This window comes from Leptodactylus fuscus, unplaced genomic scaffold (assembly GCF_031893055.1).
Source record: "Leptodactylus fuscus isolate aLepFus1 unplaced genomic scaffold, aLepFus1.hap2 HAP2_SCAFFOLD_356, whole genome shotgun sequence".
In the NCBI taxonomy this organism is placed as follows: Eukaryota; Metazoa; Chordata; class Amphibia; order Anura; family Leptodactylidae; genus Leptodactylus; species Leptodactylus fuscus.
In genome coordinates this window covers 67,501-82,500 of record NW_027440379.1, presented here as the reverse complement: position 1 = coordinate 82,500, position 15,000 = coordinate 67,501, and positions in this window count along the sequence as shown.

The window sequence follows — 15,000 nt, the reverse complement described above, 5'->3', positions numbered from 1 at the left end:
AGAGAGTGTCACCTGTCCCATTACATGAAGACCAACTACTCAAAGTGTCCGACTTTGTGGAACTCCGGCCCGGATCCGGCCGTCAAATTCAACCTCATTCCGGTAGTGCCTTTTCCGCTCCGAGGCCTCCTCCGGGGCCGTCCGACGCCCGGTTCCACGGCGGGACCCCCGACACCGACTCGAGGTGGTACCCCTTTTTGCCGGCCGAGGTGCGCCGCCGCCGGCGTGAGGACGCCGCTCCCCGGTGTGAAAAACGGCCGCCGGAGGAATTTTGAAAGTTGAAAATTTGGCAAAGTGTCGACGGAAGTGCCAACCGCGCCGGCGGGGAGGCGCCCGTCGCCTCGCCCGGGATGGCGGCACCGGCGCCGGGTCGCCGCGCCTGCCAGCGGCCGCTAGTCTCCCCGGACGCCCGGGGGATTTCCCTTCCGCTCCCAGCGGCCGCAGTTCTCCTTCTGGTCCGCCTGGCGGCTGCCTCCGCCGGCTGCCAATCATCTCTCCCCGGCCGCCCGGGGGATTTCCCTTCTGCGCGCCTGTCAGCTCCTGCCAATCATCTCTCCCCGGCCGCCAAGGGGGATTTCCCTTCTGCGCGCCTGGCAGCTCCTGCCAATCATCTCTCCCCGGCCGCCCGGGGGATCTCGTTAAGGTCCGTGTTTCGTGGGGTTTTATTTCAAAGTTTGTCTTTTTTTTCCCCAAAGTGTCTAAGAGCCGATCGGCTCAGCGGGGGGCGCCCGTCGCCTCGCCCGGGATGGCGGCACCGGCGCCGGGTCGCCGTGCCTGCCAGCGGCCGCTCGGGGGATTTCCCTTCTGCGCGCCTGTCAGCTCCTGCCAATCATCTCTCCCCGGCCGCCCGGGGGATCTCTTATGGTCCGTGTTTTATGGGGTTTTTTTTTTGTGCGTTTGACCTTTTTTTCCCCCAAAGCGTCTAAGTGCCGATCGGCTCGGCGGGAGGCGCCCGCCTGAAAACTGCGGCTTGCCACGCGACCTGAAGAGGCTTGTCACGCAACCCGGGGGGGCGGTGCCCTCGCTCTGCCTCCCCCCCGCGGGGATCCGCCGTCGGCGGCCTGTGAGCAGAGTTCACTGGGACTTTGTCAGAGTCGGGTGTCCGATCCCCTGGTACTCTGACTTTTGGTAAGCTAATTGACAGGACTCGCTGTCTCGGACACGGTTCTTGACGGGGGTGTTCAAAAGTAGGTCACAGAGAGAGTGTCACCTGTCCCATTACATGAAGACCAACCACTCAAAGTGTCCGACTTTGTGGAACTCCGGCCCGGATCCGGCCGTCAAATTCAACCTCATTCCGGTAGTGCCTTTTCCGCTCCGAGGCCTCCTCCGGGGCCGTCCGACGCCCGGTTCCACGGCGGGACCCCCGACACCGACTCGAGGAGGTACCCCTTTTTGCCGGCCGAGGTGCGCCGCCGCCGGCGTGAGGACGCCGCTCCCCGGTGTGAAAAACGGCCGCCGGAGGAATTTTGAAAGTTGAAAATTTGGCAAAGTGTCGACGGAAGTGCCAACCGCGCCGGCGGGGAGGCGCCCGTCGCCTCGCCCGGGATGGCGGCACCGGCGCCGGGTCGCCGCGCCTGCCGCGGCCGCTAGTCTCCCCGGACGCCCGGGGGATTTCCCTTCCGCTCCCAGCGGCCGCAGTTCTCCTTCCGGTCCGCCTGGCGGCTGCCTCCGCCGGCTGCCAATCATCTCTCCGGATTTCCCTTCTGCGCGCCTGTCAGCTCCTGCAAATCCTCTCTCCCCGGCCGCTCGGGGAGGCGGGATCTCGCCCTCTGGTAGACGCTAGCAGCCTGCCACCTGCTAGGGACTCGGCCTCTGGCATTACCCAGGCTCCGGCAGCCCTGGGTCGGCCTGGCTTTTCCCAGCCGCCTGGGACGATCTCTCCCTCTGTCCTGGAACCCTGGGCCGGCCTGCCGCCTCAGGCTTAGCCCCCTGGGTCGCCTGGAAGTGGCGCCGCCTTGTGGACGAGCCGGGGAGAGCCGCTCTCCGTTGCCATCCGGTGGATTTTTAGCAAATTGCAGCTTTCCATAGCAAATTGCAGCCTTCCACCTGCTAGGGACTTAGCCTCCGGCATGTACCCAGGCTCTGGTAGCCCTGGGTAGGCCTGGCTTTCCCAGCCGCCTGGGACAAATCTCTCCCTCTCTCCTGGAACCCTGGGCCAGCCTGCCGCCTCAGGCTTAGCCCCCTGGGTCGCCTGGAAGTGGTGCCCTCTTGGTAGACACTTAGCAGAATGCAGCCTGCCACCTGCTAGGGACTTAGCCTCTGGCTTTACCCAGGCTCGGGTAGCCCTGGGTCGGCCTGGCTTTCCCAGCCGCCTGGGACAATCTCTCCCTCTCTCCTGGAACCCTGGGCCGGCCTGCCGCCTCAGGCTTAGCCCCCTGGGTCGCCTGGAAGTGGCGCCGCCTTGTGGACGAGCCGGGGAGAGCCGCTCTCCGTTGCCATCCGGTGGATTTTTAGCAAATTGCAGCTTTCCATAGCAAATTGCAGCCTTCCACCTGCTAGGGACTTAGCCTCCGGCATGTACCCAGGCTCGGGTAGCCCTGGGTAGGCCTGGCTTTCCCAGCCGCCTGGGACGATCTCTCCTTCTTCTCCTGGAACCCTGGGCCAGCCTGCCGCCTCAGGCTTAGCCCCCTGGGTTGCCTGGAAGTGGTGCCCTCTTGGTAGACACTTAGCAGAATGCAGCCTGCCACCTGCTAGGGACTTAGCCTCTGGCTTTACCCAGGCTCGGGTAGCCCTGGGTCGGCCTGGCTTTCCCAGCCGCCTGGGACAATCTCTCCCTCTCTCCTGGAACCCTGGGCCGGCCTGCCGCCTCAGGCTTAGCCCCCTGGGTCGCCTGGAAGTGGCGCCGCCTTGTGGACGAGCCGGGGAGAGCCGCTCTCCGTTGCCATCCGGTGGATTTTTAGCAAATTGCAGCTTTCCATAGCAAATTGCAGCCTTCCACCTGCTAGGGACTTAGCCTCCGGCATGTACCCAGGCTCGGGTGGCCCTGGGTAGGCCTGGCTTTCCCAGCCGCCTGGGTCAATCTCTCCCTCTCTCCTGGAACCCTGGGCCAGCCTGCCGCCTCAGGCTTAGCCCCCTGGGTCTCCTGGAAGTGTCGCCCTCTGGTAGACACTTAGCAGAATTCAGCCTGCCGCCTGCTAGGGACTCAGCCTCCGGCATGTACCCAGGCTCGGGTAGCCCTGGCTTTCCCAGCCGCCTGGGACAATCTCTCCCTCTCTCCTGGAACCCTGGGCCAGCCTGCCGCCTCAGGCTTAGCCCCCTGGGTCGCCTGGAAGTGGTGCCCTCTCGGTAGACACTTGGCAGCATGCAGCCTGCCACCTGCTAGGGACTTAGCCTCTGGCTTTACCCAGGCTCGGGTAGCCCTGGGTCGGCCTGGCTTTCCCAGCCGCCTGGGACGATCTCTCCCTCTCTCTCCTGGAACCCTGGGCCGGCCTGCCGCCTCAGGCTTAGCCCCCTGGGTCGCCTGGAAGTGGCGCCGCCTTGTGGACGAGCCGGGGAGAGCGGCTCTCCGTTGCCATCCGGTGGATTTTTAGCAGAATGCAGCCTGCAACCCGAGTGCTGGCGCCGCCTTGTGGACGAGCCGGGGACTGCGGCTCTCCGTTGCCATCCGGTGGATTTTTAGCAGATTGCAGCCTTCCACCTGCTAGGGACTTAGCCTCCGGCATGTGCCCAGGCTCGGGTAGCCCTGGGTAGGCCTGGCTTTCCCAGCCGCCTGGGACGATCTCTCCCTCTTCTCCTGGAACCCTGGGCCAGCCTGCCGCCTCAGGCTTAGCCCCCTGGGTTGCCTGGAAGTGGTGCCCTCTCGGTAGACACTTAGCAGAACGCAGCCTGCCGCCTGCTAGGGACTTATCCTCTGGCTTTACCCAGGCTGGGGTGGCCCTGGGTCGGCCTGGCTTTTTTCCCAGCCGCCTGGGACAATCTCTCCCTCTCTCCATGAACCCTGGGCCGGCCTGCCGCCTCAGACTTCCCCTTCCGCTCCGAGCGGCCGCAGTTCTCGTTCTGGTCCGCCTGGCAGCTACCTCCGCCGGCTGCCAATCATCTCTCTCTCTCTCTCCCCCCGGCCGCCCGGGGGAACTTCCCTTCTGCGCGCGCCTGGCAGCTACCTCCGCCTGCCAATCATCTCTCCCCCGGCCCTCCCGGGGGACCTCCCTTCTGCGCCGGCCGGCCGGCCGGCCGGCTGCAGTTCTCACTGGTCCGTGTTGTATGGGGTTTATTAAAATGTCGGTCTTTTTCCCCCAAAGTGTCTAAAAGTGCCGATCGGCTCGGCGGGAGGCGCCCGTCGCCTCCCCCGGGATGGCGGCACCGGCGCCCTCTCGCCGTACCTGCCAGCGGCCGCTCGTCTCCCCTGGCCCGCGCCGGGGGATTTCCCTTCTGCTCGGAGCGGCCGCAGTTCTCCTTCTGGTCCGCCTGGCGGCTGCCTCCGCCTGCTGCCAATCATCTCTCCCCGGCCGCACAGGGGGACTTCCCTTCTGCGCGCCTGGCAGCTCCTGCCAATCATCTCTCCCCGGCCGCCCGGGGGATCTCACCGAGGTCCGTGTTTCGTGGGGTTTTATTTCAAAGTTTGCCTTTTTTATTTTTTATTTTTTTCCCCAAAGTGTCCGAGAGCCGATCGGCTCAGCGGGGGGCGCCCGTCGCCTCGCCCGGGATGGCGGCACCGGCGCCCTCTCGCCGTACCTGCCAGCGGCCGCTCGTCTCCCCTGGCCCGCCCGGGGGATTTCCCTTCTGCTCGGAGCGGCCGCAGTTCTCATTCTAGCGCGCAGGGCAGCTCCTGCCAATCATCTCTCCCTTCCGCGACCAGCCGGAAGCGGTTCTCATTGGTCCGTGTTTCGTTGGTTATTTATTTTTCAAAGTTTGACTTTTTCTTTTTTTTTTCCCCAAAAGTGTCTAAAAGTGCCGATTGGCTCGGCGGGAAGCGCCCGCCTGAAAACCGAGGCTTGCCACGCGACCTAAAGAGGCTTGTCTCGCAACCCGGGGGGGCGGTGCCCTCGCTCTGCCTCCCCCCCGCAGGGATCCGCCGTCGGCGGCCTGTCAGCAGAGTTCACTGGGACTTTGTCAGAGTCGGGTGTCCGATGCCCTGGTACTCTGACTTTTGGTAAGCTAATTGACAGCACACGCTGTCTCGGACACGGTTCTTGACGGGGGTGTTCAAAAGTAGGTCACAGAGAGAGTGTCACCTGTCCCATTACATGAAGACCAACCACTCAAAGTGTCCGACTTTGTGGAACTCCGGCCCGGATCCGGCCGTCAAATTCAACCTCATTCCGGTAGTGCCTTTTCGGCTCCGAGGCCTCCTCCGGGGCCGTCCGACGCCCGGTTCCACGGCGGGACCCCCGACACCGACTCGAGGTGGTACCCCTTCGTGCCGGCCGAGGCGCGCCGCCGCCGGCGTGAGGGCGCCGCTCCCCGGAGTGAAACACGGCCGCCGGAGGAATTTTGAAAGTTGAAAATTTGACTAAGTGTCGACGGAAGTGCCATATGCGCCGGGCGGGAGGCGCCCGTCGCCTCGCCCGGGATGGCGGCGCCGGCGCCGGCTCGCCGCGCCTGCCAGAGGCCGCTCGTCTCCCCGGAGGCCCGGGGGATTTCCCTTCTGCTCGGAGCGGCCGCAGTTCTCCTTCTGGTCCGCCTGGCAGCTACCTCCGCCGGCTGCCAATCATCTCTCTCCCCGGCCCGGGGGGGACGACTCTCCCTTCTGCGCGTGCGCGCCTGTCAGCTCCTGCAAATCGTCTCTCCCGCCGCCCGCCGAGGGTGACTTCCCTTCTGCGCGTGCGCGCCTGTCAGCTCCTGCCAATCATCTCTCCTCTCTCCCCGCGGCCGCCCGGGGACTTTCCCTTCTGCGCGCGCGCGTGCGCGCCTGTCAGCTCCTGCAAATCGTCTCTCCCCCCGGCCGCCAAGGGGGATTTCCCTTCTGCGTGCGCGCCTGTCAGCTCCTGCAAATCCTCTCTCCCCGGCCGCTCGGGGAGGCGGGATCTCGCCCTCTGGTAGACGCTAGCAGCCTGCCACCTGCTAGGGACTCGGCCTCCGGCATTACCCAGGCAACGGCAGCCCTGGGTCGGCCTGGCTTTTTCCCAGCCGCCCGGGACGATCTCTCCCTCTCTCCTGGAACCCTGGGCCGGCCTGCCGCCCTCAGGCTTAGCCCCCTGGGTCGCCCGGAAGTGGCGCCGCCTTGTGGACGAGCCGGGGAGAGCGGCTCTACGTTGCCATCCGGTGGATTTTTAGCAAATTGCAGCTTTCCATAGCAAATTGCAGCTTTCCATAGCAAATTGCAGCTTTCCACCTGCTAGGGACTTATCCTCTGGCTTTACCCAGGCTGGGGTGGCCCTGGGTCGGCCTGGCTTTTTTCCCAGCCGCCTGGGACGATCTCTCCCTCTCTCCTGGAACCCCGGGCCGGCCTGCCGCCCTCAGGCTTAGCCCCCTGGGTCTCCTGGAAGTGTCTCCCTCTGGAAGTCACTTAGCAGAACGCAGCCTACCGCCTTGCTAGGGACTTAGCCTCTGGCTTTACCCAGGCTAGGGTAGCCCTGGGTCGGCCTGGCTTTTTTCCCAGCCGCCCGGGACGATCTCTCCCTCTCTCCTGGAACCCTGGGCCGGCCTGCCGCCCTCAGGCTTAGCCCCCTGGGTCGCCTGGAAGTGGCGCCGCCTTGTGGACGAGCCGGGGAGAGCGGCTCTCCGTTGCCATCCGGTGGATTTTTAGCAGAATGCAGCCTGCAACCCGAGTGCTGGCGCCGCCTTGTGGACGAGCCGGGGACCGCGGCTCTCCGTTGCCATCCGGTGGATTTTTAGCAGAATGCAGCCTTCCACCTGCTAGGGACTTAGCCTCCGGCATGTATCCAGGCTCGGGTAGCCCTGGGTAGGCCTGGCTTTCCCAGCCGCCTGGGACAATCTCTCCCTCTCTCCTGGAGCCCATGGCCGGCCTGCCGCCCTCAGGCTTAGCCCCCTGGGTTTCCTGGAAGCGTCTACCTCTGGTAGACACTTAGCAGAATGCAGCCTTCCACCTGCTAGGGACTTAGCCTCCGGCATGTACCCAGGCTCGGGTAGCCCTGGGTAGGCCTGGCTTTCCCAGCCGCCTGGGACGATCTCTCCCTCTCTCCTGGAACCCTGGGCCGGCCTGCCGCCCTCAGGCTTAGCCCCCTGGGTCGCCTGGAAGTGGCGCCGCCTTGTGGACAAGCGGGGGAGAGCGGCTCTCCGTTGCCATCCGGTGGATTTTTAGCAGAATGCAGCCTGCAACCCGAGTGCTGGCGCCGCCTTGTGGACGAGCCGGGGACCGCGGCTCTCCGTTGCCATCCGGTGGATTTTTAGCAGATTGCAGCCTTCCACCTGCTAGGGACTTAGCCTCCGGCATGTACCCAGGCTCGGGTAGCCCTGGGTAGGCCTGGCTTTTTTCCCAGCCGCCTGGGACGAACTCTCCCTCTCTCCTGGAACCCTGGGCCGGCCTGCCGCCCTCAGGCTTAGCCCCCTGGGTCTCCTGGAAGTGTCTCCCTCTGGAAGTCACTTAGCAGAACGCAGCCTGCCGCCTGCTAGGGACTTAGCCTCTGGCTTTACCCAGGCTAGGGTAGCCCTGGGTCGGCCTGGCTTTTTTCCCAGCCGCCTGGGACGATCTCTCCCTCTCTCCTGGAACCCTGGGCCAGCCTGCCGCCTCAGGCTTAGCCCCCTGGGTTGCCTGGAAGTGGTGCCCTCTTGGTAGACACTTAGCAGATTGCAGCCTTCCACCTGCTAGGGACTTAGCCTCTGGCATTACCCAGGCTCGGGTCGGCCTGGCTGTCCCAGCCGCCTGGGACGATCTCTCCCTCTCTCCTGGAACCCTGGGCCGGCCTGCCGCCCTCAGGCTTAGCCCCCTGGGTCGCCTGGAAGTGGCGCCGCCTTGTGGACAAGCGGGGGAGAGCGGCTCTCCGTTGCCATCCGGTGGATTTTTAGCAGAATGCAGCCTGCAACCCGAGTGCTGGCGCCGCCTTGTGGACGAGCCGGGGACCGCGGCTCTCCGTTGCCATCCGGTGGATTTTTAGCAGATTGCAGCCTTCCACCTGCTAGGGACTTAGCCTCTGGCATTACCCAGGCTCGGGTAGGCCTGGCTGTCCCAGCCGCCTGGGACGATCTCTCCCTCTCTCCTGGAACCCTGGGCCGGCCTGCCACCTCAGGCTTAGCCCCCTGGGTCGCCTGGAAGTGGCGCCGCCTTGTGGGCAAGCGGGGGAGAGCGGCTCTCCGTTGCCATCCGGTGGATTTTTAGCAGAATGCAGCCTGCAACCCGAGTGCTGGCGCCGCCTTGTGGACGAGCCGGGGACTGCGGCTCTCCGTTGCCATCCGGTGGATTTTTAGCAGATTGCAGCCTTCCACCTGCTAGGGACTTAGCCTCTGGCATTACCCAGGCTCGGGTAGGCCTGGCTTTCCCAGCCGCCTGGGACCATCTCTCCCTCCCTCCTGGAACCCATGGCCAGCCTGCCGCCTCAGGCTTAGCCCCCTGGGTCTCCTGGAAGTGTCGCCCTCTGGTAGACACTTAGCAGAACGCAGCCTTCCACCTGTTAGGGACTTAGCCTCCGGCATGTACCCAGGCTCGGGTAGCCCTGGGTAGGCCTGGCTCTCCCAGCCGCCTGGGACGGTCTCTCCCTCTCTCCTGGAACCCTGGGCCAGCCTGCCGCCTCAGGCTTAGCCCCCTGGGTCTCCTGGAAGTGTCGCCCTCTGGTAGACACTTAGCAGAATGCAGCCTTCCACCTGCTAGGGACTTAGCCTCCGGCATGTACCCCGGCTCGGGTAGCCCTGGGTAGGCCTGGCTCTCCCAGCCGCCTGGGACGGTCTCTCCCTCTCTCCTGGAACCCTGGGCCAGCCTGCCGCCTCAGGCTTAGCCCCCTGGGTCTCCTGGAAGTGTCTCCCTCTGGAAGACACTTAGCAGAACGCAGCCTGCCACCTGCTAGGGACTTAGCCTCTGGCTTTACCCAGGCTTGGGTAGCCCTGGGTCGGCCTGGCTTTTTTCCCAGCCGCCCGGGACGATCTCTCCCTCTCTCCTGGAACCCTGGGCCGGCCTGCCACCTCAGGCTTAGCCCCCTGGGTCGCCTGGAAGTGGCGCCGCCTTGTGGATGAGCCGGGGAGAGCGGCTCTACGTTGCCATCCGGTGGATTTTTAACAGAATGCAGCCTGCAACCCGAGTGCTGGCGCCGCCTTGTGGACGAGCCGGGGACTGCGGCTCTCCGTTGCCATCCGGTGGATTTTTAGCAGATTGCAGCCTGCCAGCTGCTAGGGACTAAGTCTCTGGCGTTACCCAGGCTCGGGTAGCCCTGGCTTTCCCAGCCGCCTGGGACAATCTCTCCCTCCCTCCTGGAACCCATGGCCGGCCTGCCGCCCTCAGGCTTAGCCCCCTGGGTCTCCTGGAAGTGTCTCCCTCTGGAAGACACTTAGCAGAACGCAGCCTGCCACCTGCTAGGGACTTAGCCTCTGGCTTTGCCCAGGCTCGGGTAGCCCTGGGTCGGCCTGGCTTTTTTCCCAGCCGCCCGGGACGATCTCTCCCTCCCTCCTGGAACCCTGGGCCAGCCTGCCGCCTCAGGCTTAGCCCCCTGGGTCTCCTGGAAGTGTCGCCCTCTGGTAGACACTTAGCAGAATGCAGCCTTCCACCTGCTAGGGACTTAGCCTCCGGCATGTACCCCGGCTCGGGTAGCCCTGGGTAGGCCTGGCTCTCCCAGCCGCCTGGGACGGTCTCTCCCTCTCTCCTGGAACCCTGGGCCAGCCTGCCGCCTCAGGCTTAGCCCCCTGGGTCTCCTGGAAGTGTCGCCCTCTGGTAGACACTTAGCAGAATGCAGCCTTCCACCTGTTAGGGACTCAGCCTCCGGCATGTACCCAGGCTTGGGTAGCCCCAGCCCGGCCTGGCGCTCGCCGCAGGAAGGCCTCCTCGGGGGCTCCGTTTTTTTGGGGGGTTTTTTTTGTCAAAGTGTCTACGGAAGTGGAAGTTCTCTCAGGGGGAAGCTCCCCTCGGACCCTGCCCAGGAGGGTGAGCCCCGGCCCGGCTTGCCTCCCCTAGGCCCGCCCGCTCCGGAACCCGGTTCTCCCTGCAGACCCCGCCTCGGGGCAACCCTCCAGCTCCCCATCTCCCGGCAGCCGGGGTCAAATACAGCACCACCTCTTCCTTCCGCTGGCCCTCAAGAGTCCTCACCGCTCCCCCAGGCAGGCTTCCACGGGAGGCCGATCGGACCCCGCCATTAAGCCCCCTGACAAACGGCCGTCCCTGGAAGTCTCTCCGGGGCCGACTATTAAGTCCCACCGCCGACCCTCCGGGGCCGACTATTAAGTCCCACCGCCGACCCTCCGGGGCCGACTATTAAGTCCCACCGCCGACCCTCCGGGGCCGACTATTAAGTCCCACCGCCGACCCTCCGGGGCCGACTATTAAGTCCCACCGCCGACCCTCCGGGGCCGACTATTAAGTCCCACCGCCGACCCTCCGGGGCCGACTATTAAGTCCCACCGCCGACCCTCCGGGGCCGACTATTAAGTCCCACCGCCGACCCTCCGGGGCCGACTATTAAGTCCCACCGCCGACCCTCCGGGGCCGACTATTAAGTCCCACCGCCGACCCTCCGGGGCCGACTATTAAGTCCCACCGCCGACCCTCCGGGGCCGACTATTAAGTCCCACCGCCGACCCTCCGGGGCCGACTATTAAGTCCCACCGCCGACCCTCCGGGGCCGACTATTAAGTCCCACCGCCGACCCTCCGGGGCCGACTATTAAGTCCCACCGCCGACCCTCCGGGGCCGACTATTAAGTCCCACCGCCGACCCTCCGGGGCCGACTATTAAGTCCCACCGCCGACCCTCCGGGGCCGACTATTAAGTCCCACCGCCGACCCTCCGGGGCCGACTATTAAGTCCCACCGCCGACCCTCCGGGGCCGACTATTAAGTCCCACCGCCGACCCTCCGGGGCCGACTATTAAGTCCCACCGCCGACCCTCCGGGGCCGACTATTAAGTCCCACCGCCGACCCTCCGGGGCCGACTATTAAGTCCCACCGCCGACCCTCCGGGGCCGACTATTAAGCCCACTGCCAGAGATAGCACTCATGGGAATCTCTCTGGGCCCGACTATTAAGTCCAACTGTGACTTATGCTTGGAAATGTGACTTATGCTTGGAAATGTGACTTATGCTGGCAAATGTGACTTATGCTGGCAAATGTGACTTATGCTGGCAAATGTGACTTATGCTGGCAAATGTGACTTATGCTGGGAAATGTGACTTGTCCTCCCAAATGTGACTTATGCTGGCAAATGTGACTTATGCTGGCAAATGTGACTTATGCTGGCAAATGTGACTTATGCTGGCAAATGTGACTTATGCTGGCAAATGTGACTTATGCTGGCAAATGTGACTTATGCTGGGAAATGTGACTTGTCCTCCCAAATGTGACTTATGCTGGCAAATGTGACTTATGCTGGCAAATGTGACTTATGCTGGCAAATGTGACTTATGCTGGCAAATGTGACTTATGCTGGCAAATGTGACTTATGCTGGCAAATGTGACTTATGCTGGCAAATGTGACTTATGCTGGCAAATGTGACTTATGCTGGCAAATGTGACTTGTCCTCCCAAATGTGACTTATGCTGGGAAATGTGACTTGTCCTCCCAAATGTGACTTATGCTGGCAAATGTGACTTGTCCGCCCGAATGTGACTTATCCAGCTAAATGAGACTTCTCCCTAAGCTGAGCTCCAGGGAGGGTAGCTGGTAGACTGGGGGCTTAATCTTCAGCTTCTACCGGGCTTATGGAGCCCTGAGTCGGCCTGGCTCTCCCAGCCGCCGGGGACAATCTCTCCCTCTCTCCTGGAACCCTGGGCCAGCCTGCCGCCTCAGGCTCGCCCCCCTGGGTCTCCTGGAAGTGGCGCCGCCTTGTGGACGAGCCGGGGAGAGCGGCTCTCCGTTGCCATCCGGTGGATTTTTAGCAGAATGCAGCCTGCAACCTGAATGCTGGCGCCGCCTTGTGGACAAGCCGGGGAGCGCGCCTCTCCGTTGCCATCCGGTGGATTTTTAGCAGATTGCAGCCTTCCACCTGCTAGGGACTTAGCCTCCGGCGTTACCCAGGCTCGGGTAGCCCTGGGTAGGCCTGGCTTTCCCAGCCGCCTGGGACAATCTCTCCCTCTCTCCTGGAACCCTGGGCCTGCCTGCCGCCTCAGGCTTAGCCCCCTGGGTTGCCTGGAAGTGGTGCCCTCTTGGTAGACACTTAGCAGAATGCAGCCTGCCACCTGCTAGGGACTGAGCCTCCGGCATTACCGAGGCTCGGGTAGCCCTGGGTAGGCCTGGCTCTCCCAGCCGCCTGGGACAATCTCTCCCTCTCTCCTGGAACCCTGGGCCAGCCTGCCGCCTCAGGCTCGCCCCCCTGGGTCTCCTGGAAGTGGCGCCGCCTTGTGGACGAGCCGGGGAGAGCGGCTCTCCGTTGCCATCCGGTGGATTTTTAGCAGAATGCAGCCTGCAACCTGAATGCTGGCGCCGCCTTGTGGACAAGCCGGGGAGCGCGCCTCTCCGTTGCCATCCGGTGGATTTTTAGCAGATTGCAGCCTTCCACCTGCTAGGGACTTAGCCTCCGGCGTTACCCAGGCTCGGGTAGCCCTGGGTAGGCCTGGCTTTCCCAGCCGCCTGGGACAATCTCTCCCTCTCTCCTGGAACCCTGGGCCTGCCTGCCGCCTCAGGCTTAGCCCCCTGGGTTGCCTGGAAGTGGTGCCCTCTTGGTAGACACTTAGCAGAATGCAGCCTGCCACCTGCTAGGGACTGAGCCTCCGGCATTACCCAGGCTCGGGTAGCCCTGGGTAGGCCTGGCTCTCCCAGCCGCCTGGGACAATCTCTCCCTCTCTCCTGGAACCCTGGGCCAGCCTGCCGCCTCAGGCTCGCCCCCCTGGGTCTCCTGGAAGTGGCGCCGCCTTGTGGACGAGCCGGGGAGAGCGGCTCTCCGTTGCCATCCGGTGGATTTTTAGCAGAATGCAGCCTGCAACCTGAATGCTGGCGCCGCCTTGTGGACAAGCCGGGGAGCGCGCCTCTCCGTTGCCATCCGGTGGATTTTTAGCAGATTGCAGCCTTCCACCTGCTAGGGACTTAGCCTCCGGCGTTACCCAGGCTCGGGTAGCCCTGGGTAGGCCTGGCTTTCCCAGCCGCCTGGGACAATCTCTCCCTCTCTCCTGGAACCCTGGGCCTGCCTGCCGCCTCAGGCTTAGCCCCCTGGGTTGCCTGGAAGTGGTGCCCTCTTGGTAGACACTTAGCAGAATGCAGCCTGCCACCTGCTAGGGACTGAGCCTCCGGCATTACCCAGGCTCGGGTAGCCCTGGGTAGGCCTGGCTTTCCCAGCCGCCTGGGACAATCTCTCCCTCTCTCCTGGAACCCTGGGCCTGCCTGCCGCCTCAGGCTTAGCCCCCTGGGTTGCCTGGAAGTGGTGCCCTCTTGGTAGACACTTAGCAGAATGCAGCCTGCCACCTGCTAGGGACTGAGCCTCCGGCATTACCCAGGCTCGGGTAGCCCTGGGTAGGCCTGGCTCTCCCAGCCGCCTGGGACAATCTCTCCCTCTCTCCTGGAACCCTGGGCCAGCCTGCCGCCTCAGGCTCGCCCCCCTGGGTCTCCTGGAAGTGGCGCCGCCTTGTGGACGAGCCGGGGAGAGCGGCTCTCCGTTGCCATCCGGTGGATTTTTAGCAGAATGCAGCCTGCAACCTGAATGCTGGCGCCGCCTTGTGGACAAGCCGGGGAGCGCGCCTCTCCGTTGCCATCCGGTGGATTTTTAGCAGATTGCAGCCTTCCACCTGCTAGGGACTTAGCCTCCGGCGTTACCCAGGCTCGGGTAGCCCTGGGTAGGCCTGGCTTTCCCAGCCGCCTGGGACAATCTCTCCCTCTCTCCTGGAACCCTGGGCCTGCCTGCCGCCTCAGGCTTAGCCCCCTGGGTTGCCTGGAAGTGGTGCCCTCTTGGTAGACACTTAGCAGAATGCAGCCTGCCACCTGCTAGGGACTGAGCCTCCGGCATTACCCAGGCTCGGGTAGCCCTGGGTAGGCCTGGCTCTCCCAGCCGCCTGGGACAATCTCTCCCTCTCTCCTGGAACCCTGGGCCAGCCTGCCGCCTCAGGCTCGCCCCCCTGGGTCTCCTGGAAGTGGCGCCGCCTTGTGGACGAGCCGGGGAGAGCGGCTCTCCGTTGCCATCCGGTGGATTTTTAGCAGAATGCAGCCTGCAACCTGAATGCTGGCGCCGCCTTGTGGACAAGCCGGGGAGCGCGCCTCTCCGTTGCCATCCGGTGGATTTTTAGCAGATTGCAGCCTTCCACCTGCTAGGGACTTAGCCTCCGGCGTTACCCAGGCTCGGGTAGCCCTGGGTAGGCCTGGCTTTCCCAGCCGCCTGGGACAATCTCTCCCTCTCTCCTGGAACCCTGGGCCTGCCTGCCGCCTCAGGCTTAGCCCCCTGGGTTGCCTGGAAGTGGTGCCCTCTTGGTAGACACTTAGCAGAATGCAGCCTGCCACCTGCTAGGGACTGAGCCTCCGGCATTACCCAGGCTCGGGTAGCCCTGGGTAGGCCTGGCTCTCCCAGCCGCCTGGGACAATCTCTCCCTCTCTCCTGGAACCCTGGGCCAGCCTGCCGCCTCAGGCTCGCCCCCCTGGGTCTCCTGGAAGTGGCGCCGCCTTGTGGACGAGCCGGGGAGAGCGGCTCTCCGTTGCCATCCGGTGGATTTTTAGCAGAATGCAGCCTGCAACCTGAATGCTGGCGCCGCCTTGTGGACAAGCCGGGGAGCGCGCCTCTCCGTTGCCATCCGGTGGATTTTTAGCAGATTGCAGCCTTCCACCTGCTAGGGACTTAGCCTCCGGCGTTACCCAGGCTCGGGTAGCCCTGGGTAGGCCTGGCTTTCCCAGCCGCCTGGGACAATCTCTCCCTCTCTCCTGGAACCCTGGGCCTGCCTGCCGCCTCAGGCTTAGCCCCCTGGGTTGCCTGGAAGTGGTGCCCTCTTGGTAGACACTTAGCAGAATGCAGCCTTCCACCTGCTAGGGACTTAGCCTCCGGCATTA